The 22786-nt window shown below is 44.1% G+C and overlaps 1 non-coding gene across 1 annotated transcript; it reads left to right on the top strand.

Moving 5' to 3' along the window:
* The first annotated feature begins 854 nt into the window (after positions 1-854).
* trnah-gug (transfer RNA histidin (anticodon GUG)) lies at positions 855-926 on the top strand. Its single transcript has one exon. It is a non-coding gene; the product is annotated as a tRNA-His (tRNA).
* Positions 927-22786: the final 21860 nt, after the last annotated feature.

The following is a 22786-nucleotide window of genomic DNA, read 5'->3' as shown; positions in this document are numbered from 1 at the left end:
CAGCAGTTCAGGCAGCATCCGAGGAGCAGTAAAATCGACGTTTCGGGCAAAAGTTCTTCATCAGGAATACAGGCAGAGGGCCTTAAGGGTGGAATGATAAGGGAGAGGAGGGTCGGGGTGGGGAGAAAGTAGCATAGAGTACAATAGTTGAGTGGGGGATGGGATGAAGGTCGGGGGGAGGGTGGAGTGTATAGGTGTAAAAGCAGATAGGCAGGCAAGAAAAGTCAGGACAAGTTATGGGGACAGTGCTGAGCTGGACGTTTGGAACTGGGCTGAGGTGCAGGAAGGCGAAATGAGGAAACTGTTGAAGTCCACATTGATGCCCTGGGGTTGAAGTGTTCTTCCGAGGTGGAAGATGAGCCGTTCTTCCTCGAGGCGTCTGGTGGTGGGGGAGTGGCGGTGACGGAGGCCCAGGACCTCCATGTCCTCGGCAGAGTGGGAAGGAGAGTTGAAATTTTGGCCCACAGGGCGGTGTGGTTGATTGGGGCGGTTGTACTAGAGATGCTCCCTGAAGCGCTCTGCGAGGAGGCGTCCAGTCTCCCCAATGTCCAGGAGACCGCGCCGGGAACAATGGATACAATAAATGATATTAGTGGATGTGCTGGTAATAAAAGCTGCACTGTCCCCAGAGTCTTTGGTGTTTTGGAGAAATCTATTTATCTCAGCCTTCAGCATATTAATGAGGAAATCACCACAGCCACTGTGGGCAACGATGTAAAACGGTCAGCCCATTCTGAGTTTCCATATATTTGCCACTGTTCGCTAAGCACTCATATTGAGCATTTGGTGCTATGCCTAACATTCCTTATGATACTGTACTTATTACATTAGATCAGTGTGTTCGTCTGTGGGGTGCCGTGATCGTATAGTGGTTAGTACTCTGTGTTGTGGCCGCAGCAACCTCGGTTCGAATCCGAGTCACGGCAGTAGTTGCTCTATGTGTCCCAGTCTTTTGTGAAACACAAAGGAATCGGTTGTTTTAAAGTTTTGATTTTCTCCAAGGTGATTTTTTTTTCCTTCAAGCTCTGCTCGCTCACATCTCTGTGTTTCATATGTCCACCCGTTCTCAGAGACTTCTTCACTCCTACGATCACTAACTGAACTTTCCATCACATACCCCCATTTCATTAATTTGGAGATGCCGGTGTTGGACAATGGCGTACAAAGTTAAATATCACACAACACCAGGTTATGGTCTCACAGGTTTAATTGATGCACTAGCTGCTCTTTCATCATGTGTTTGCGGAGTCATTTCCTATTTCACTAAGGCATTGCAGAATCTAACACAGACTCTCCCATTGATACTGATCAGTATGTGTAGCTGGGGTCACTGTTGCTGGGTGAACGTGCCCCAACCCCACCATCGGGACCTGCAGACCATTTGATCCCTTTGGTTACCACTGTTGTGAGATGACTACTCATGTAGCAGCTTTTACTAATATGGACCAGATATTATTGGGGGGGGGGGTCAAGCTCAGGAAAATGGCATAGAACAGTCTCGGGGGAAAGCGACTTAATTGGATAAGATCAGTTTCACTGCTTTTCTGCAATGGTCGAGCGCTATTACCACTGAACACTGAACTATTAATTCAGACACCAGGGACCTGGGTTTGACTCCGACCATGCTAGGTGGTAGAATTGGGATTCAATAAATATCTGGAATTGCGAATCTAATAAATCCTATATATCCATGTTCAATTGTTGAAAAAAAAATCGGACGTCATTTAAGGAATGAAACTGCCATTCTTACTTGCTTGGGCCTCCATGTGACTTCAGACTCACTACAATATGGTTGAGTTTCAACTACCCGCGGTGCAATTAGGGATACCAATCAATACTGCCGAGCCAGCGACGCCCTCATACTGTAACAGAATAGAAGAAAAGTTCATTTGGCCCTAGCTAGATTACTGTGTGCAGTTTTGCAATTCAGAGTACTGCATGGATGTGATCGCACTGGGAACGTTGCAGTAGAGATTCACTGGGATATTGTCTGGGCTGAAGAGTTTCAGTTGTGAGGAGAGATTGGACAGACTGGGGTTGTTTGTCACCGAGCAGAAGAGATTCGAGAAGACAGGACTGAGATGTACTAAATACTGAGGGATATGGATAGGATAGACTGAAAGAAGCTTTTGTTATTAATGGAGGGAACGAACACTGGGGCCAAGAGATTTCGGGAAAAGGCAGAAAGGTTTGAGTAGATTTGTGGAAAGTGTAAGAGAGGCAGAAATCATTCTAACCTTGAAGAAAATTGAGATGTTAAATTGCGATGCCAAAACATGCAAGATTATGGGCTAAACGATGGAAAACTTGATTCAGGTCGTTAAGCAGTTGTGTTTGACAAGTGCGTCCACAACAGGCTGAAGGGCCTCCTTCGATGTTGTCATCCTCCCCAGTATCGTGGTTAGTGTCCCCGCCTGTCACAGGGCTCAATTCGCTGCTGGGGGCATATAAAGGTTTTAAACCTGTCGGTCTGTTCCCAGTGAAGGTTATGAATGCTTGGCCTTCCATTCTTGATGGGACATGTCACAGGAAGTACAGTGCAGTCTGAATCAGCGTGGGGAAGGTCTGCAGCTCCTGGGAAGAGAGAGTGTCAGTGACAGTGCAAACACGTAACTTCAGCCAACTGCACATTGTGTTTGTGTTGCAATGAAAACCATTATGTAGAGTTGTTCCTGACTGATATGTTTATTTAAAGCAGGAATCTGAGGAAGAAAACAGAGTAAACCCATTCAGATCTGAGCGCAGAAACATTTCCAGCAGAACTCATGCGGTTATACAGCGTAGAACTGCGTTTGGATGCATTGAATTCGGGTTGGTGGGCGCAGCTTGCTTTCACTAGGCGGAGTTACCAGTGCCACTATCTGTTATACATGATACAGATAGTGTTCAATGTGATGGTACATTTGCTCAGTGGTTCGCACTGCTGGTAAGTCTGTAGGTTAGGTGGATTGGCGATGTTACATTGCACTGATGTGTCCAGGGAGTGAATTCAGTAAGTTAAGTGAATTAGCCATGGGTAACGCAGTGATAAGGTCAGCAGTCACACGATGACAGGTTTTATTCCAGCAGGTTTATTTGAAATCACAAGCCAGAGGCCTGCGGGGATAGAGCCGGGATCTTGGTCTGGCTGAGATGCTGTTCAGAGTCTCCCTACAGACTCGATTGACTGAACTTCACTTTCTGCATTGGAGGGAATCTGTGATTCTATCAGAGATGACATTGCCAGCATTTACTGGGCTGCTAAGACATCAGAGACGATGCTGATGGCGTTTAGAGGGGATGGGGTTTAATTTATTTGCGTTTTGGAAAATTTGAAACTAAACCAAGGAAAACCGAATGTAAGTTTTCCAGAGTATTTGAGGTTTGGAGAGAGTAAATATGTGGTAAATTCACACTTTCAAGTTCATAAATTTCTGAAAGTCAAGATTTCAAAACCGTCGATGTAGGACAAAGAAATAATGGGAGCAGAATTTCTGTCACACAGAGAATCCGTTTACAAAATATTTGGAAAGGCACATTTAGAGACACACAAGCAGTGCGTTTCACAAGTAGAGAGACAGCCTGTGGCCAGGTAAAAGTGTAAAGGAGGATGTAGGGGGTAGAAGGTGCGAGGAAGCAATGTCTAATTCGGACGACTTCAGATGCAAAGAAATATTGGAAACAAATGCAGCTGAGTAAGATTCAGCAAAAAAAACCCTCAGAGTTTTGAAAGATTTATATTAATATTCCACATGAAGCATTATAAATGGAACGGAGCAGATTTTGTATATTGTCAAGGAAAGCTATTCCATAATGAATAGGAAGTGACCCGTCTCTTGGAGATCGATTTCCGACTTTAATCCCATGCCTAAAAGATGGGAGGACGATCGCCACGATGTTGGGTTCATTTGATACCCACTCAAATCTGCCAAAGCAACTGAGCATCAAAACTGGCATCTTGTTTTGTAGTTTAACCTTCTGTTTTTCTCATCAGTTATTTCTTTAAGCTGAAATAAATTCGGAGCAAAATTGAACACAACATTGAGCGTTCCAATCATATAAATCCAATTCACTTCCGATCATTGGAATGAACAGAGTGAAGTTGCAGCAAAATTAATAAAATGAAACGAACAAAACTGCATTTCCAGGAATTTTACACACTTCAGGTTCAGCCATATGAGAAAGACCATAGAGCTAAAACATCACCTTCACTTCTCTCTCCGTATATACTTCTTCACGTGAGAGGGAAACTGTCTGAAGAAATTATGCGTCAAGACGAAATGTGCGTGTGAATGAGACGGGAATTTCATGCTTGCTGGGTCATTCTGAGACAGTTCCAACTCGAAATAAATCAAGGACAAGGTATTCCTTCCAAGGACGAGGTCAATCCCTTGGATTTTGCTGGTATTATTATTCCACTGAAAGCAGAAACATAATGGTGTGGATTCGATTCGCTCAGGGAATTTCTTATCCCCTCGGTGCAACATATGTGATCTTGACAGGGTCATATGTGAGCCCCTTTGCAATGGGCTGAAGTCTCCCAGGGGTTCAGGCGACGGTTTGCTCTTCCATTGTGCTGGTGTGGATTTGAATCCTACTCTGGCTGTTACTTCTGTGAAACGCAGCTGTGGTTTCCCTTTGTGCCTCGCATCTTTAGGATACTTTGGATGGAGAATCTTCCTCTTCCCCTTCATTGCACCGGGGAATTGTGATAAATCGATACCTCATCAAAGTCGAAGTAGAGCAATTTGGTTCTGTTGTAAGTTACATTGGGATAATGAAAAGGAGGGCAAACGTTTCTATTCTCCTTTCATTCCATCTTGACTTTCTGTGAATTTACATCAAATGAAAAGGGAACAAATAAGGAGAGATCGGGTGCAATAGTTTGTCCAGTGGGTTTGTGAATTTTAATGTAATACTCCACACAAAGTTCTGATCAGTATTTTAAATAGTCAATTGAATTGGAACCGTTGGAAACTTTTCCAATGAAACGAATCTTTCATTCTTTCACAACCTTTTGCTGTGTGAATCATACCGTGATCCATCATCCAGCTTGATCACCAAGTTGGCAACAATATTAGATCTACCAATTTTCTTTAGCAATCACAACATCTGCACATACCCATCTGTGGTGTTCCCAGTGCCATTTGTTGTCTCCAGGCCACAGTACATTTCTTGTTCATGAACTTATGAGCCTAGTTCCTGATCTGTCTGATCAGTTTGAAAACCTTTTCTATCACTTCATCCCATCCTTTCAGAATTCTAAAGTTATCAATAAAATAGGGCGTTAGATCAAATGATGTAGGATTGGAAGTCGGCCATTCAGCCCATCGAGTCTGCTCCACCATCCAATGAACTAATGGCTGATCTGATAATCCTCAACTCCATTCTCCAATACTGCCTCAACAAAACTTCATCGCCTTTCTGGTGAAATATCTGTCTGGCACAGTTTGAAAATACACAACAACTCGGCCTCAACAACAATTTCGGCAAGGAGTTCTACCGAATCATTAGCCCCTGAGCAAAGAAATTACCCCTCATTTCGGAATTAAATCGGCAATACCTAATTCTGAGTTCATGTCCTCTGGTGCTCTCCTCATGCCACGAGCCCGTAACTACACTGTCAATGAATATTGAACGTTTATAAATGTTATTATGTTATTATATACCTCCCCTCCCTCTCCTTTGTTTCAAGGAGAATAATCCCAGCCTAATCAATCATTCCAAGAAGCTACATTTTCTCCAGTGTTGACAACATGTCCGTAATTCTCTGCTGTCCCCTCTAGGGTCCTTACATATTATTAAGGCAGGTGGAGACATTTATGCGAAGAAACGGTTGAAATTTCTAGCATAGACGGGAATTGGACCTTGAAATCTGACAGCGACTGGAATCAGATTGGTCCACAAAAGGACGAAATAGAGTAATGATCACTCTGACAAATGAGAAACTCATCATATCTCATTGAAACTCAATAACTTTACTGTAAACAAATTATCCCGTGTAATCGTTTACAGAGCTATTATTTCGGGGGAAAACGTATAGAATCTGGCTACATAAACACTTTGACAACAACAACATGTTCTTGAGACATTGTTTTGATTATTAACTCAACTCATTGCTCCTTGAATCCTACATCGTTGGCAAGGCACAAATGAGTCGAGGAACATAACTCTCTCCATTTGCCCAGATGGGTGTAACTTCAATCACACTTAAGGAACTGGACACCGTCCAGGACAATGCAGTCACTTGAATGTACCCTCTTCAAAACCTGCAATATTCATTCCCTTCACCGTTAAGGTGCAATTGCAGCAGAGTGCACCAACTGCAAGATGCACTGCAGTAAGTCATTCGGGCATGTTTGACAGAACCTTCAAAGCACAACACCTGTACTGACGACAAGGACAAGTTTGGATGATGCAATTAAATGCCACCATTTGCAAGTTCCCTCCAAGGCCCATAGCACTCTGACTTGGAAAGTAATCAGTGATAACCTCATTGGTGAAACGGTCTTGATGGGCAAAGTTGCATACTTCAGCCTTCCATCTTTTATCTTATAATTTAAAGAAAAATGTTGATTTATGCGGTGACCAGACTTGTGCTCAGTCATTTAGCTATTCCCTAAACTGGTGGATGCTAACGTTCTGCTATCATCCACAGCCCGTGGTCAACAATAGAAAATATCCGAAAACCCTCTCAAGCCACTGACTCCCCTCAAGATTAGAGTGTTGTTGGAGAAGCACAGCAGATCCGGCAGCATCTGAGGAGCAGGAAAAGTGGAGGTTTCAGGTAAATAACCCTTCATCAGAAATGAGACTGGGAGCATATGGGATGGAGAGATAAATGGGAAGGCTGTGGGGCTGGGGAGAAGGTAGCTGAGAGTTCTGTAAGTGGAAGCAGGCGGGGGGTGAACATGATATGTTAGAGAAGAAGGTGGAGTGGATAGGTGGGAATGAAGATGCACAGTTGAGGCAAGTCAGGCGGACAGTGTTGAGCTGGAAGGTGGGAACTGGGGTAAAGTAGGGGGAGGGCAAATGAGGCAACGGGTGAAGTCCAAATTGATGCCATAGAGTTGAAGGGTCCCCCGGTGGATGATGAGGCTTTCTTCCTCCATGCATCGGGTCGTGAGGCAGTGGCGATACAGGAGACCAGGACCTGCATGTCCTCGGGAGAGTGGAGGGGGAGTTGACTTGTTTGGCCATGGGGCACTGGGGTTGATTCTTGCGGGTATCCTGTAAATATTCGCTGAAGTGCTCTGTGAGAATACATCTCCTCTCTCCAACTAAGAGGAGACCACACCGGGAGGAACGTATGCAAGAACTGATATGTGTGGAAGTGCAGGAGAAACGTTGATGGATGTGGAAGCCTCCATTTGAGCCTTGGACAGAGGTGGGGAGGTAGATGTGGGTGCAGGTTTTGCAATTGCTGCAGAGGCAGGGGAAGTTGCCAAGCGGGAAGGGTGGGCCATTGGAGGGCGTGGACTTGACTGGGTAGTCACAGAGCGAATGGTCTTGGTGGAAAGTGGAGAGGGGTGGGGAGGGGAACATATGTTGTGGTTCTGTTCGCCAAGCTGGGAATTTGTCTTGCAAACGTTTCGTCCTCTGTCCAGGTGACGTTCTCAGTGCTTGGGAGCCTCCTGTGAAGCGCTTCTGTGCTGTTTCCTCCGGCATTTATATTGGGCTGTCTCTGCTGAATCCGGTTGTCAGTTCCAGCTGTCCGCTGTAGTGGCGGTATATTGGATCCAGGTCGATGTGTTTGTTGATAGAGTCTGTGGATGAGTGCCATGCCTCTAGGAATTCCCTGGCTATTCTCTGTTTGGCTTGCCCTATAATGGTAGTGTTGTCCCAGTCGAATTCATGTTGCTTGTCGTCTGTGTGTGTGGCTACTTAGGATAGCTGGTCGTGTCGTTTCGTGGCTACGGATCGTTAACTGTCTTCCTGTTTCTCCGATGTAGTGTTTTGTGCAGTCCTTGCATGGGATTTTGTACACTACATTAGTTTTGCTCATGTTGGGTATCGGGTCCTTCGTTCTGGTGAGTTGTTGTCTGACCGTGCCTGTTGGTTTGTGTGCTGTTATGAGTCCTAGTGGTCGCAGTAGTCTGGCTGTCAGTTCAGAAATGCTCCTGATGTACGGTAGTGTGGGTAGTCATAGAACATAAAACATAGAAGAATACAGCGCAGTACAGGCCCTTCGGCCCTCGATGTTGCGCCGATCAAAGCCCACCTAACCTACACTAACCCACTATCCTCCATATACCTATCCAATGCCCGCTTAAATACCCAAAAAAAAGGGAGAGTCCACCACTGCTACTGGCAGGGCATTCCATGAACTTACGACTCGCTGAGTGAAGAACCTACCCCTAACATCAGTCCTATATCTACCCCCCCTTAATTTAAAGCTATGCCCCCTTGTAATAGCTGACTCCATACGTGGAAAAAGGTTCTCACTGTCAACCCTATCTAACCCCCTAATCATCTTGTACACCTCTGTCAAGTCACCCCTAAACCTTCTTTTCTCCAATGAAAACAACCCCAAGTGCCTCAGCCTTTCCTCATAGGATCTTCCTACCATACCAGGCAACATCCTGGAAAACTTCCTCTGCACCCGTTCCAGTTCCTCCACATCCTTCCTATAGTATGACGACCAAAACTGCACACAATATTCCAGATGCGGCCGCACCAGAGTCTTATACAACTGCAGCATAACCTCAGGACTCCGGAACTCAATTCCTCTCCCAATAAAAGCCAGTACGCCATATGCCTTCTTCACTGCACTATTTACCTGGGTGGCAACTTTCAGAGATCTGTGTACATGGACACCAAGATCCCTCTGCTCTTCCACACTACCAAGTATCCGACCATTAGCCCAGTACCCCATCTTTTTGTTACTCTTACCAAAGTGATTCACCTCACACTTAGCTACATTGAAATCCATTTGGCACCTTTCTGCCCAGCTCTGCAGCTTCTCTATATCCCGCTGTAACCTGCCACATCCTTCCTCACTGTCTATAACTCCTCCGACTTTCGTATCATCCGCAACTTGCTCACCCAACCTTCTAACCCTTCCTCCAGGTCATTTATAAAAATGACAAACAGCAATGGTCCCAAAACATATCCTTGCGGAACACCGCTAGTGACGGCACTCCAAGATGAACCTTTGCCATCAACTACTACCCTCTGTCTTCTTCCAGCCAGCCAATTCCTAATCCAAACCTCCAACCCACCCTCAATGCCATATCTCTGTATTTTCTGCAGTAGCCTACCATGGGGGACCTGATCAAACACCTTACTAAAATCCATATATACCACATCTACCGCTTTCCCCTCATCTACCTCCTTAGTCACCTTCTCAAAGAATTCAATAAGGTTTGTGAGGCACGACCTGCCCTTCACAAAACCATGCTGACTATCCTTGATCACATTATTCTTATCCAGATGTGCATAAATCCTATCCCTTACAATTCTCTCTAAGACTTTGCCCACAACAGAAGTGAGACTCACTGGCCTATAGTTACTAGGATTATCCCTACTCCCCTTCTTGAACAAGGGAACCACGTTTGCTAGCCTCCAGTCCTCTGGCACTACTCCTGTAGACAAAGAGGACACAAAAATCAAGGCCAATGGCTCTGCAATCTCCTCCCTTGCTTCCCGGAGAATCCTAGGATAAATGCCATCAGGCCCAGGGGACTTATCTATTTTCACCCTTGCCAGAATTTCCAACACCTCTTCTCTACATATCTCAAAGCCATCCATTCTACTTATTCGAGCCTCAGTATTCATATCGATAACAACGTCCTGTTCCTGAGTGAATACTGACGAAAAGTATTCATTCAGTGCCTCCCCAATCTCTTCAGCCTCCACACACAACTTCCCATTACTATCTTTGATTGGACCTATTCCTACCCTAGTCATTCTTTTATTCCTAACATACCTAGAGAAAGCCTTAGGGTTTTCCCTAATCCTACCAACTAAGGACCTTTCATGTCCCCTCCTTGCTGCTCTTAGCTCTCTCTTCAGGTCCTTCCAGGCTACCTTCTAACTCTCAATCGCCCCTATTGAACCTTCACGCCTCAACTTTACAAAGGCCGCCCTCTTCCATTTAACAAGGAATTCCAATTCCTTATTAAACCACGGCTCCCTCACACGACCCTTTTCTCCCTGCCTGATAGGTACGTACTTATCAAGGACACTCAATAGTTGCTCCTTGAACAAGTTCCACATATCAATTACGCTCTTGCCTTGGAATCTACTTTTCCAATCCACACATCCTAAGTCATGCCTCACCGCATCATAATTTCCCTGCCCCCAGCTATAACTCTTGGCCTGTAGTACACACTTATTCCTCTCCATCACTACAGTAAAAATCACCGAATTGTGGTCACTGTCCCCAAAGTGCTCACCTATCTCTAGTTCTAATACCTGGCCTGGTTCGTTACCCAGAACCAAATCCAGTATGGCCTCACCTGTTGTTGGCTTATCTACATATTGTGTCAGGAAACTCTCCTGCACACATTGGACAAACACTGACCCATCTAACGGACTTGAGCTATAGCTTTCCCAATCAATATCAGGAAAGTTAAAGTTCCCCATAACAACCACCCTATTGCTGTCACTCTTCTCCTGAATCATCTTCGCAATCCTTTCTTCAACGATTCAATCCTTTCTTCAACGATTAGTCCTTTGGGTTGCGGCATGTCCTCGTTCCGTTGTCTCTCCCTTAGGCATCTGTTGATGAAATTGCGATGGTATCCGTTTTTGGCGAATACCTTGTATAGGCGTTCCTCTTCCACTTTTTGCAATTCTGGTGTGCTGCAGTGTGTTGTGGCCCTTTTGAATAGTGTCCTAATGCAACTTCGTTTGTGTGTGTTGGGGTGGTTGCTTTCATAGTTTAGGATTTGGTCTGTGTGTGTCACTTCCCTGTAAACCTTTGTGGTGAATTCTCCGTTCGGTGTTCTCTGTACCATCACGTCTAGGAATGGGAGAGACAACGGAACGAGGAGATGCCGCAACCCAAAGGACTATCCACACTACCATACATCAGGAGCATTTATGAACTGACAGGCAGACTACTGAGACCACTACGACTCATAACAGCACACAAACCAACAGCCACGCTCAGACAACAACTCACCAGAACGAAGGACCCGATACCCAACATGAGCAAAACTCATGTAGTGTACAAAATCCCATGCAAGGACTGCATAAAACACTACATCGGACAATCAGGAAGAGAGTTAACGACCCGTATACATGAACACCAACTAGCCACGGAACGACACGACCAGCTATCCTTAGTAGCCACACACACAGACGACAAGCAACATAAATTCGACTGGGATAACACTACCATTATAGGGCAAGCCAAACAGAGAACAGCCAGGGAATTCCTAGAGGCATGGCACTCATCCACAGACTCTATCAACAAACTCATCGACGTGGACCCAATATACCGGCCACTACAGCGAACAGCTCGAACTGACAACCGGAAGCGGCAGAGACAGGCCAGTATAAATGCCGGAGGAAACAGCACAGAAGCGCTTCACAGGAGGCTCCCAAGCAATGAGAACGTCACCCAGACAGGGGACGAAAAGTTTGCAAGACAAATTCCCAGCTCGGCGAACAGAACCGCAACAACAAACACCCGAGCTACAAATCTTCTCCCAAACTTTGAAGGGGAACATATCCCTGGTGGTGGAATCCGTTTAGAGGTGGCGAAACTGTCAGTGGATCGTGTGATTTATGCAGAGGTTGGAGGGCTAGACGATGAGTACCAGGGAGGTTCTGTATTTGTTGTGGTTGGAGGTGTGGGGTTCATGGGTGGAGGTAAGGGACATGGATGAGATGCGTTGGAGGGCATTTTCAACCACATTGGAGGGGAAATTCCGGTCTTTAAAGAAGGAGGCTATCTGGTGTGTTCTGTGGTGGAGCTGGACCTTTGGGAGCAGATGCGATTGAGGAGGAGGAATTGGGAATAGAGGATAATATTTGCTCAAGAGGTGGTGTGGGAGGAGGTATAATCCAGATAGCTGTGGGGATCAGTAGGTTTGTAAAAAGTGTCAGCAACACTGACCTCGAGCTATATATTTCCCGCCCCACCCCTATCCACTTTTCACAAAATCTGCTTCCTCCACGACTACCTCGTCAAGTCCAAGCACTCCAATGATCCATCCTCCCCTCGTGGCAACTTCCCCTGCCACCACAGGAATTGCAAAACCTGTACCAACATCTTCCCTCTCACATCCTTCCAAGGCTCCAATGAGCCTTCCACATCCATCAAATTTGCACTTCCACACGTGTCATTTATTGCATCTGTTGCTCGCGATGCGGTCTCCTCTCCATCGGGGCCAACAGACACCTTCTCGCAGAGCGCTTCAGAGAACATTTCCAGGGAACCCGCAACATTCAACCCCAATGCCCCATGACCAAAAACATCAACTAATCCCCCCCCCCGACTCTCCCAAGGACATGCAGTTCCTGGGTCTCCTCCACTGCCATTCCCTCACCACTGGACGCCAGATCTTCCACCTCGGGACCTTTCAACACTCGGGCATCAACTTGGTCTTCACCAGTTTCCTCATCTCCCCACGCCCACTTTATCCGAGTTCCAACTTTCTCACTTGGCACCATCCTACTGACCTGTCCCACCTGTCTGTCTTCCATCGTACCTATCCGCTCCACCCTCTTCTCCGACCTATCACCTTTCACCCCATCTCCATCCACCTCTTGTGCTCTCAGCTAAATTCTTCCCAGACCCATCCTCCGTTTATCTCTCCACCCTCGAGGCTCCCAGCTTTATTCCTGATGAAGGGCTTTTTCCCGAAACATTTTTTTTTCCATGCAACTCGGATGCTGCCTGACCTGCTGTGCTTCTTCAGCACCCCTCCAATCTTGATTCTGATTTCCAGCACCTGCGGAACGCACTTCCGTCCAACTGGTTACCCTGTTCATTGATCTTGAATAGGCCATTGAATAGGCCGTTGCTAAAGTTTCCCTGCTCTTATATTCCCACCTGCGGTCAAGAACAGAAAGTATCTCCAACCCCTCGAGACCACTTGATCCCTTGTCCAATCACCTTCAAAAATTGTTGAATGTCTACTCCAATTTCTCTTTTATTACTTTAAACCACTCAGTATTCACATATTTATCATTGTTCGTCCCCAAATTCATTATCACCCACTTCACTGGATTGAATTCCTTTCAGCACATTTTCTTGCCAATTGTTTCCAATCTCCCTGCAGTCTATGGTTTTCATCCTCATGGTTAACGACAGGACTAATTGTTACCTGATTTTCAAACTACCAAATAATGGCCACGACAAATAAATATAAATCATTGACCTATATGAGAAAACAATGGAACTCATAGAAGCCATGGTTCATAAGCTTGTAGAGGACACCAGAATTGGAGACTGTAAAGAAGGTGATCTACGTTTCCAGAAGGATCTTAATCCAATGCGTCCTTGGGCTGAAATATTTTACATGCATTCAATCTGGATAAATGGAAGGTATTGCGTTTTGCTACATCAAATAAGAGAAGGGTTCATACAATTAGTGCTAGGGCGTTACATAATGTTGTGGAAAACGGAGGCCAGGGATGCAGTTAAATATTTCTTTTTAGTTTGCTTCACATATAGACAGAATCGTTAATAAAAAATTGTTATCCTGCCTGCGTTGCACAGGTCTTTGAGCGTAGGAGTTGGTACGTCATGTCGAATGGAATAGGACATTGGGTGAGGCCTCTTCTGAAGTACTGTGTCCAGTTCTTGTCGCCCAGTAATAGCAAGGAAATTATTCAGCTGGAGTAGGTTTTGAAGACGTGTATCAGCATATTGGTAGTGGGGAAGGTTTGAGTTACAATGAAAGGCTGGATAGGCTGAGAATATTTTCACACGAGAACTGAAATTTGAAAGGCGACTTGATAGAAATGTATAAATTATTGAGAGTTCGAATAGAATTAACTTTAACTGTCTTTTCTCCAAGCAGTGACACTTCAAGACGAGAGGGTAAATCTTTCAGGTGAAAAGAGAGATATTTAAAATAAGACATGAGAGGCTGTTTTTAACAGAGGATGGTTTATGTGTGCAATTCACTTCCTGAGGCAGTGATGAATGAAAGTACATTTACAATATTTACAGGATATTTGGATCGATAAATGCATTGGAAAGTTTCCGTGGGATTAGGAAAAAAGCTATTCATTTTTGCCTAGTCCATGATTTATTGCCCAGAGGGCAGTTTAGGATCAAGCACGATATTATGGATCTGGAGCCATTTACCAGACCAGATAAGTATGGCAGTTTTGTTCCCTATCAGGCATTAGTGAATCAGATCTACAACAACTGATTCAACATCATCATTAGACTCTTCAACTCTAGGTATTTATTGAAATAAAATTCCAGCATCTGCCATGCCAGGTTTTGAACCGGTGTCCATTGAAGTATATCTGGACATTCATATTAACAATGCAGTAATATTATTACAAGGGCATTATTAACCCTCAGCAATTACAGGAGTCGTCAGATGCGACTCGTTTAATTTGGCATTATTTACAGTATAAGCTGGTAGGAGTGAAAGGCCTGTTTTCATGCTGCGTGAGTCTATGACTTTCACGCTATGAAACCAGCAGCTGGTTGGGATTAACAGCAGCGTTGACAGTTTAATTGATCACCTTCTGGAATATGTAATCTTGCTGGTTACTCTGGAGTTTTTATTGCTCATCGAGCCCTTCCCACATACTGGACTGTTGAACAGACTGTCCGCAGTTTGACTGAGCAAACGAGTTTCTCCTGCAACAGGTAATTGAATCCCGCATTGCGCTGGTTTCTCTGTGATATCGGTGTCCTTGTATCTTCCCAGGATGAACGATTGGCTCAAATCATGCCCACGCAGACATAAGTCCCGTTGTGCATTTGTGAACTTTTTTTATTCTTCCTGATATATCCCCACAGGGTGTGGATGTCGCTGGTCAGGACAGCATTTGTTGTTCATCCTGATTCGCTGCTGCCTCTCTGCACGAGAGACATGGATTCGATCCCAGTCTTGTGTGACTGTGTGCAGTTTGCACATTCTCTCTTTGATTGTGTGAGTTTCCTCCCACAGTCTGAAGGTGTGCAGGATACAGGGATCAGCCATGGGAAATGAATGGGAATGGAATCGGTATGGAGTTTCGGTCTGATAGGATGTGCTTCGGAGGGATGGTGTCGACTGGAATGGGCCGAATGTCCAGCCTACCTACAGTGTCGGCATTCTCGGATTAAGGGTCAGCTATGTTGTTCTGCACCTGGAATCACAAGTAGGCAGGATTGGGTAAAGATGGTAGCATCCCCTGCATAACGGTCATGCATGGATGGGATTGCAGGAATTTAAAGGCATGTTCTCTGTTCCTGATGTCAGGCTTTCATTTCAGGTTTTATTCGTCGAACTTTAACATTGCCAGTTCCGTGTCTGAGTCCCCAAGGATGACTCATTTATTATATAACCACAACACAACCTACTCCAGGTTGCAGTATTTCCTGGGAAGAAGAAAATGATCCTGATCTGATGCAAGCATAAGCAGCTGCTACTGCTCATGTCAAGAACACTGATCCAAATAGGAAAATGAAATTTCGAACATTGTCACCCCAAAGTTAAAGTTTCAACACGCTTTAGATATGCCAGTTGGTTGCGTCAACAACATGTACTGCTTATGGCTATAATATTATAAATGGGGGCAAGTATTCCCTTCCACCTCGTTTTTGACCAGGAGCAGTCCCAACCTCAGAAATACACGCGCCACTCTCCCGTCATTCCATCCCAACTTCCAATTGGATCTTCATGCCTGCTTCAGTCGAGAACTGGAATTAAGTGTGATTGTGTGGGCAAAGTGATGAAGTAGCCGATGTTAAACTATAATGCTATTGAAGCATAACCTGTACTTTCCCATGAGTTTGGAGAGTTTCCTAAATCCCATTCTCCAACACTCTCATTCATGGCATCTCCACAGACTCTGGGGACGTTAAAGTGAAAGACTCAGCCCATTCTGAGTTCCCACATGCCTGTCATTAAGTTTTGATATTGTATATTCTTCCTGACATTTCGTCTGCTACCATACTGGCTGCAGTTTACAAGCGTGGTCTGTGGAGTGCTGTAACCATTTTGTATTTTGTTTTCTGCGTTGTGGTTGGCGCGACTTCGTACCAAATCCACTTCATAGCGTCAGTTCTCTCAAAGTTTTACTTTTGCTGAAATACGGGAAGAAATAACTCGGTTTTGCATGATAATGATCTCCGAGGTGATGATTTGTTTTCCATCGAATTGCGTTCTCTGATATTTCTGCGTTTCATTTATCAGCATTTATACCCAAAAGTTCTGGAAGATGTGTCTTCCTCCCACTCGCCCTAACTCTCTTTCCTGTGCCTCGTCCTATTTGACTGAGGCATTGCACAATCTAACATGTACTTACACGTTGATACCGTCCAGTCTGTGCCGTTGCACTCACTGTTACTGGGTGACCATGCCTCAATCTTTTCATTGGCACCTTCAAATCATTCGATCCGTTTGGATATCGTGGTTGTGAAATCAATTCTCTTTTAGCAGCTTTTACTGACATGGACCAAAGATTATTGGAGTGTGAGGCTCAATAAGTGGACACAGAGAATAATTGGGGATAAGAGACTCTATTGGAAAAGATCAGCCATGACGGTTTTCTGCGTTCGCCTACGGGTATTATCGCTGGATTGTTAACACAAAAGGCCAGGTCACGTTCTGGGGAGACGGGTTCGATTCTCACCACACCACGACGACGATAGAATATAAATGCAAGAAATACTTCCAATTAAGAATACGCTTAATCCGTTGCCCGAAAATCCCATCTGTTTCACTGAAGGCCTTGAGGGAAGGAATCTGCCGTCCTTAACTGCTCTGGACTCCATGTGACTCCAGACCGCTTGGCAATATGCTGCAGAGTCGCACCGCATGCTGGTGTAGATGTAAAAAAAAGGTTCATTCGACTCTACCTAGACAATTGTCTGCAATTCACACAAGTCCAGGGATGTGATCACACTGGAAAAGGTGCAGGAGAGATTCACTCGGATAGTGTCTGGGCTGAAGAGATTCAGTCAGGAAGAGAGACAGGTAAGACTGGAGTTGTTTGTCACAGTGCAGAGGCGTTTGTTCAGATGTACAAAATAATGAGGGGTGTGGATAAGGTAGACTGAAAGTAACGTTTCCCATCGACGGATAGATCGATCACAGGGTACCAGAAATTTAATAAGAAAGACAGAAAGGTTTAAGTAGATGTGTGAAAAGGCGTTATAGGCCGTCGGGTGTTGAAATTTGCAAAACTGTGTCTGTAAGGGTCAGAGAGGCAGGGACCCTTTTAACCTGAAGTAATATTCAGATATGAATATGTTCTGCCAATAACTATAAGGCTATGGGCTAAACGATTCGAGTCGATTAGCAGTTGTTTTTGACAAATGGAGATACAACGGGCTGAAGGGTCTCCTCTGAAACTGTTGTCCTCGGTAGTATAGTTGTTAGTGTTGCCGCATGTTATGCGGGAGATAGGAGCTCAATTCCTCGCTGGGGCAGCGCAAATGTTTTAAAACTGTCGCTACATTCCGAAGTGCGGGTTATTAATGCCTGTCCTTCCATTCGCCGTGGGACATATCGCAGGAAGGACAGTGCTTTCTGAATCAGCGTGGGGAAGGTCTGCAGCTCCCGCTGAGACAGAGTGTCAGTGCAAGGACAAACACGTGACTTCCGCAACCTGCACCTTGTATCTGTACTGGAATCTAAACCATTTAATAGAAAGAAGGAGGAAGCTGAAGAAGAAACAGGGTAAACCAATTCAGATGTGAGCGCAGAAACATTTCAGCATCATGAGGAAAACTGACAAATGGCTCCGAGAAAGAGTTTGTCTTTCAGAACTGTTAGTTCACAGAGATGTTTCTTGTTCCACTCAAGCCCGTAAGAAATTGAATAACAATTTAACTAAGACTTGAAATGTTAGAACACACCAGGCGATGAGTCACGTGCTGGAAACTGTGTTTACAAGCCAGATGTTTGATGACTGATAATGATGCAATAGGCTGAAAGGCCTCCCGCCATGTTCTTAAAAACTCAATGACTGTCATTTTTCAACTGAATTGATAAGGTAAAAACAAAGTTACCAATAAAATTTGCAAGCATTGCATCTGTCTTCCTTGTTGCGAAAGTGTTAAAATTCAGATCTCTCACTGTTATTTCCCAATGTTGACTTCCAGTCAGAGAAAAAAAATATTTTTCGTTCCTTATGAAGTTCGTAAATTGAACATGAATTCCTGACATTACAAAACAGCAAAGGTATCAGTGCTGTCAGAGTCAGTGAAAATTTCATATCGGAGATGAATTCAAATGTGAATAAACGTTGAAAGCAGTTGCCTTTGCCTGCTCAGACTCAGTACTACAAAAATGATCATTACTGAAACATTCAGGTTTTTCCAAGGATTTAACAAGTTGAATGCACAAAGGTTGGATCTGTGATCAGAGTGCCTCGGATTGAAAGACTTGGAGATGCAGGTTTTGCACTGGGGTGTGCAGATTTGAAAATCACACAACACCAGGTTATATTCCAACAGGCTAAATTGGAAATACTAGCTTTCGGACCGCTGCTCATTCATCAGGTGGTTGTGGAGTACACAGTTGTAAGACACAGAATTTATAGCACATTTACAGTGTGATGTAACTGAAATTATACATTGAAACATAAATTGATTGTTTGCTAAGTCTCCGATCTGTTAGAATGACCATGTGAGCTTCACTTCTTTCATATGTAAAGTGCAAAACTTTTTTTTATTTTAAAGTTTCATTCTCAGGTGGAGTTTAACAACTGGTGTCTGCCCCCGTGTGCTGGTGTCTGTTCCATAATGTTTAGACTGATTCTAATTTTCTAATTTTTAAAAATGAGTTACCAGAGACTGACATGGATTCATGCAGTTTTTGAGCAAAGTACAATGTAACTCTGCAAGTGCAAATTCACCCCACAATAGTATATGTGTGTGTGTGTGTGTGTGTGTGTGTGTGTGTGTGTGTGTGAGTGTCTGTGTGTGTGTGTGTGTGTAGGAGGGTCTGTTTGTGTAGATAGGGTAATGGGATCACCTGTACATTGACATGAGCCCAAGGTCCCGGTTGAGCCATCACCATGGGTACCGAACTTAGCTATCAGCCACTGCTCAGGCACTTTCAGCTGCTGCTTGTTCCGAAGTCCGCCTTGGAGGATGGTCACCCGAAGGTCCGAGGTCGAATGTCCTGGACCACTGAAGTGCTCCCCAACTACGAAGGGGCATACCTGCCTGTTGATTGATGTGCATTCGCCATTCATCCGTTCTGTAGCCTCTGCAACGGTTTCACCAATGTATCATGCCTCAAAGCATCCTTGCCTGCAGCGTGTTTTTTTTTAGATTAGTGTCAGTCTAAACATTATGGCACGGACACAGCACACAGGGGCTAACATCTTCAACATATTATCTGGGTTGACATTAATTGTTAAAGTTCACCTGAGAATGTAACTGTGAAAGGAAAGTTTTGCGATTTACATAAAAAAGAAGTGAACCTAACGTAGTCATTCGAACAGATGGAAGATTTAACAAACAATCAAGTTATTTTTCAGTTACGTCACACTGTAACCTTTTGCAATAAATTCTGTATCTTCCAACTGTGTAGTCCACAACTACCTGATGAAGGAGCAGCACTCCAAATGCTAATGCTTCCAATTAAACCTGTTGGACTATGACCTGGTGTTGTGCGATTTTTAACTTCTTGACTTCTTAAATCAGGATTTCTTTGTTCCTGAGGCAGAGAAAGCAGCTTTACCAGGAATCTGTTTAATGTCTTAGATTAGTCAATACCCCAGCCCTTGAAAGAATAGAAAAGTGTCTTCCCTCTCTCTGCACAGTCGGACAGTTCATCATTCTCATCTGATTCCACTTCGAAAGAGTTTCAAAAAACTGTCAAAACTGAGTCTCAGCGATGGAGTGGGTTGGTTTCTGAAAACGAAATGTACCTATGAGCAATGTGTGGGGCTTTTCCAGGATTGTCTTCTCTGACAGCGTTGGGACATGACTGATGTTCTCTATGATATGGAATTGCCAGTGTTTGAGTTGAGTAGACAAAGTAAAAAAAAAAAATACACAACATCAGGGCATAGTCCAGCAGGTTTGTTTGGAAGCACTAGCTTTCGGAGAGCCGCTGCTTCTTCAGCTGGGTGTCTTTCTGCAGAAAATTGATGTGTGTGTCAACATGCATGATCTTTTGGAAGATCATCTGGACTTTAACCGACCGTTTGTGGTGTCGATGTTACCCATGACTTGGAGGTGTTGGTGTTGGACTGGGGTGGACAAATTTATTAATCACACAAAGCCAGGTTAGAGTCCCACAGTTGACAACCACCTGATGAAGAAGCAGCGCATGGAACACTGGTGTTTCCAAATACACCTATTCGATACAATCTGGTGCTGTGTAATCTTTAACTCTGATTGTTCTTGGTAATGTTTAACTGATCGAAGACAGTGAAATCATTTTCGTTCGTAGAGGTGAAAATTTCAAATATACTCCATCTCAGTGGAGCAAGAAAGATTCGTTTGGATGTGTGATGAATCTCCACAATGCGACTGCACCAAGTAAAAGTCGAACCTCCACCAACTGATAAGTAGCCAGCTATACGAATGGTTGTACCACTGGCCAGCTGCACAGCTGAGATTTTACACGCTGCAGATCTGTGGTGTAAACAAGGACATGAGCAATAGCAGTAACATTCACAAGGTGAACAAAGAACAAAGATAATCAACATCGTTGATTCACTTCAAATTGTCCTTTAAAAAACTACCATTCACAATCTGATCAGCCAATTAGTGAGGTCACTGCTGATCGAGGAAATTACAACTGACTTTGCTGTGTTTCCACCATAATTAGAGGTAAACGCCAGCCTAATCACAATATTTTATATTCCCATTAATTTTCAGCTTTATATTACGTTAATGACCTTTCCGTATTTGCAGAAAACTGAATAACATGAAATGAGAGAAAAAGTAATTCCGGTGATGTTATCCAATGCAAAGTCGACCCGAAAAGAAGTCAAAGACTTGAAACATCATTCCCATTTCTCTCTGTAGCAATGTATTTTCCTGAGTTGAACATTTGCAGGACTTGTCTTTAATATCTACAAAATTAATTATTTTCCCGGGACAGATTCTTCATAAATCAATTAACATCTGAGGTGTTGAAACCTATTTTACTTCAGATTAAAATAGTTGAATATCCTTTCCCCAGCCTAATGTCCCAATATTCCCTCCTCTTCCATGTAAATGCAAGCTGCTCCAGGTTAGGTTGGAGATCCCAACCTGACGTTCCATTGCTCCTTGCTGCTCCATGTCAATAGAACCTGCTCTAGGTGACGTTGTAGCTCCCAGTCTGGTGTCCCAATGCTCCCTACCCCCATGTCAATAGAAGCGGTCCAGTTGATGTTGGATCTACCAGTCTGATGTCCCAATACTCCCTGCTGCTTCATGTCAATAAAAACTAGTCCAGGTGTGCTTGGAACTCCCAGACTGATGTCACAAAGCTCCCTGGTCTATGTCAGCAGACGCTGCTCCAGATGAGGTGGGAGCTCTTATCTCTGGCAGCTCACACACCTCTACACCATCGTAGAAATACTGCCCACTGACCATTTCTACGACTGGAACCATTGGTGGAATATCCACATCATGAGAACCTAATCTTATTCTTAATCACCACCGAATCGTTATTTCCAAAAGACTTTCTTTCTTAAACGTTAGTTAGCATGTGCATACTGCACTCAATCCGAAGTAAGATAATGGTGCTAATTGACGTATGTTCAATAAAAATGCATCCTATTTTTCATGTTGAGAAACTGCTACTTCGCAAGTTTGTAATGAAATCACACTTTTATTCCAGGTGAGGGAATGTGATTTGTATTATTTAAATTGAACTTGTTCACTGTGTGAAATTATCCAATAGATCTCAATTTCAAGACAATTTTGCTAGTGTTGTCATCCACCTTGAAATATGGTGCCTTCTTCTTTCCACCACACAGGTATTAGAATGAAACATCTGTTAATGACATGCGTATACAGACACTTGAAATCATTTTTAAGTTTATGCTGCATTAATCTGCGGTTATTGAAACACAGGTTAGGTTCATTCCCTGCAGTTAACATGCTGACTTCTCCAGTTGTTCATAGTTCAATGTGATGCATCCAGTGTGTGCATAACGAGAGGGACCTTGCTTACCACATCTTGCCTTTATCTGTATCTTATGTCCATCATTCATCAATGGCACAACCAAGGGGAAAGGGCGAGACCAATGTTTAAGTCTGTCTATGGCCATGCACGGCACCCACAACGGCAATTCTCGACTGTGCATTTGCAGCCAGTTCTCTGTGCCCCTACACACATCCCCTGCCCTTTTTGAAATATCTCCATTATTTTGTGCTGTCTCACTGTGCTCTTCTCACCAAGATGATTCACTTCCACACAACCTGCTCCAGATTTCATTGACAAAACACTCATTAAGAATTGCATTGCATAAGCTGGCACTTCGCATCTCTCGTTATTTCATTTTCCTGAATTTCTTTCATATGATGAAAGTTCACAGCAACTTGACTTGGAAAAGAGAAACCCGTACCTTTTCATTATCCCAATTAAATCCACATTTCAATGCAGTTTAGCCAAAAGGCTCAAATTATTCTTTGAGATTTTATAATGGCGTAATGCATAGAAACTGACCATTGGAGTTCCAATTTCAAAACGTCAGCTGTGGTCATCCAAAAATGGCAACA

The sequence above is a fragment of the Chiloscyllium punctatum genome, chromosome 33, assembly GCF_047496795.1.
Source record: "Chiloscyllium punctatum isolate Juve2018m chromosome 33, sChiPun1.3, whole genome shotgun sequence".
Lineage (NCBI taxonomy): Eukaryota > Metazoa > Chordata > Chondrichthyes > Orectolobiformes > Hemiscylliidae > Chiloscyllium > Chiloscyllium punctatum.
Note: the sequence above shows the minus strand (reverse complement) of the source record. Positions and strands in the feature narration are given on the sequence as shown.